Source organism: Miscanthus floridulus, chromosome 8, assembly GCF_019320115.1.
Source record: "Miscanthus floridulus cultivar M001 chromosome 8, ASM1932011v1, whole genome shotgun sequence".
In the NCBI taxonomy this organism is placed as follows: Eukaryota; Viridiplantae; Streptophyta; class Magnoliopsida; order Poales; family Poaceae; genus Miscanthus; species Miscanthus floridulus.
The window spans coordinates 125,455,785-125,458,861 of NC_089587.1; positions in this window are offsets into that span (position 1 = coordinate 125,455,785).

Here is a 3,077-nt window from a genome sequence, read left to right on the forward strand (position 1 = left end):
AATCCCCCTCACAATCACTTCTCCGGAGCACTGCACAATCTTCTTTGCATGCTTCAATAGAGGCCACCACCAAGCCGTCTAGGAGGTGGCAACCTCCAAGAGTAATAAGCACCACCAGCTTGCAACTCGAACACCTAGTGCCACTCGATGCATTCACATTAGAATCACTCACTCACTCGATCGGATCAACACTATCAAGCAAGAGCGAGTTAGAGGGCTCCCAAGCACCACCACATAAGCCACCATGGCTCTAGTGTGCTCAGCAACTAGCCCAAGGCCGCCCACACACTCCTTTCATAGCCCTAAGGGCTAAAATAGCCATTACCCCTTCACTGGGCAAAACACGCACTGACCGGACGCGTAGGTGATAATGACCGGATGCGCAGGTCATAGAGTCTGGTCGCTAGGATGACGCCACGCGTCCCGTCCTTTCAAAGACAACCGTTGGGCTTCAATGGCTAGCTCCCGTGTGCACATACTCTTGACCGGACATGCCTAGGTCCAACGACCGGATGCACCAAGGCTGAGTCCGGTTACCAACACAATTCTGCACAACTGATCGGACTCGCCTTTCTCCTACGACCGGACTTGACTCTCCCAGCGTCCAGTCACTTCCAGAGAGGTTCTAGATTCATTTTTCAGTGACCGGACGCATCAGGTCATCAGTGACCGGACTCTCTGTGCGTCTGGTCGCTTCTGGACATGCTAAAAACACTGACCGGATGCTGTGACTAGACTCGCAGGTGTGACCGGACGCGCAGAGTCCAGTCATAGTCCTTTGTACACTAAAACGGCTGTAACTCTTAGCTCCGAACTCCGATTTTGATGATATTGGACATTTTAGAAAGCTTACTCAGAGGGCTACACATCCTACATGCATACTTGATCCAAATTATAATGAATCAAAGCTGTATTCCAAATCAAGAACCATCCTATAGTTTGGAGTATACCGAAAACCCTTTTTCTCTTCTCTAAGTTGATCCACAACAACTCCAACTTCTTCTCCTTAGCAAATATGCCAACACCACCAAGTGTACATCACCATATGTATGTGTGTTAGCATTTTCACAATCATTTTTAAGGAGTTAATCACTCAATTCACATCACCACTCGATCCTAACATGTATGCAAAGTTAGATCGCTCAAGTGGCACTAGATGACCGATATGTAAACAAGTTTGCTCCTCTTGGTAGTACGACCATCTATCCTAAACCCGGTCATAAACTTCTCTACCCATCTATGACCGGTGAAATGAAATGCCCTACAAATATACCTTTGCCTTGCGCATTTCATTCCATCTCCTCCATTGTTGATGCAACACATGCACCAACCAATCACCAAATGATACGATCCACTTCATATCATCACATGACCATATTGGTTCATCGATCTTGACTTCACTTGCTCTTCACCATTGCTTGGGTCCATCGGCGCCAAGTCATCACTCAACTTTCCCTTCACACTTGCAACCAGTTCATCAAGCCAAGTCTTGTCTTGATCTTCTTCACCTTAGTCACATGACTCTATGTCATGTCTCATATGCAAAAGCTCCTTCATCATCACATGTGTGAGCTTTGCAACATCTCCGAGCCATTTTCACCCCCATGGCATGTGTTGCTCACACACATGTACTTTTGGACTAATCATCTGTGTATCTCACTCAAACACATTTTAGTCCACCTAGGTTGTCACTCAATTACCAAAACCAAACAAGGACCTTTCAATCTCCTCCTTTTTAGTAATTGATGACAACTCTACAAAGATATGGAAATTAAGCTCTTTTGGATTCATGTTGCTTGGCCAAGAAATTTTACCATGTGTAAATAATTTTTGACAACTACCATAAACCTGAATTGGTAGAATTAGCTCCCCCTATATATGTGCTAGAGTATTTGGTTTGAAGCTTGCACATATGCATAGATTTGAGTTGTGGGAGAGTAATTACTACCAAATGATGCTAAGATGCAAAGAATAAACCTTTGTAACGTGATACCAATTGGAGTTGCACCTTTAAGTTCATCCTTAGCACCATGGTTAGCTAGATATCACTTGGAAACAAAAGCACTAGATACCTCATGAGATCAACATTAAAAGCAAGGTACTAGCATTACTTGAAAAGCATACCAAGTGTCTAGCTATCATCCTATGCATGCTAGTTTTCATTTCATCAATCAAATTTTACAACTAGCATACACCACACAAGCATGCATATTGAATTTAAAAGCTTATGCATTGCAAGCAAGCACATGACTATGCACATATCAAATGCAATCAATCAAAGTTCATGAGCTTGCTCCCCCTGCTTATGTGCTTCTCTTGTCTAATAATTTTGATCCTCTCACATTCTTCGGTGTTGCTCCCCTTCTTTGTTCATGTCCATGTCCAATCTCTACTTCTTTGTCTCAATCTTTCCCAAAGTTTTCACATCTTTGTACAATTTCTCCCCCTTTGTCATCAATTTCCATAAAAGGTATGCTTCTCATTGATGCAAAGGCTTGCATTGGGGTAGATGGTTGAGGCTTGAATCTTTGCATTTTTTATGGACACTACCAAATATTGGAATGGCATCACTTGTATAGCTCTTGAGATACCACACATAGGATCTTTGACCTTGATACCAATCGGTGGGACACCTCCCCCTAAGTCATTGCAAGGATCATCCATTTGCTAAACTTGAACTCTTGGAAGTGAGGGAACTTTCTTCATTTGATGATCACTTAAAGTTGAGGATCACTTGTGGAACCACCGTCTTGTATGATTGATACCACATGTAGAAATGTGATACCACTAGGAAGAATTTGCTACCATGGAACCACTTGTTGGATTCGTCAATTTTGACCATTTCTTGAACATTTGCTATCTTCATGAGTACCACTTGTAAGATATCACTTGTAAGTTGATCTAGACACCACTTGATAAATCAATTGAGTCTAGATACCACTTGAAAAACTAGATATCCATTTGTATTGTTGTCTTGTGCTTGTACTCTTGTCACTATCATGAGCTTCTAATTTTGACTTGACTAAATTGATTTGCCTAAGCTTCCAAGTCCGGTTTGAACAATGACAAGCTTCTTC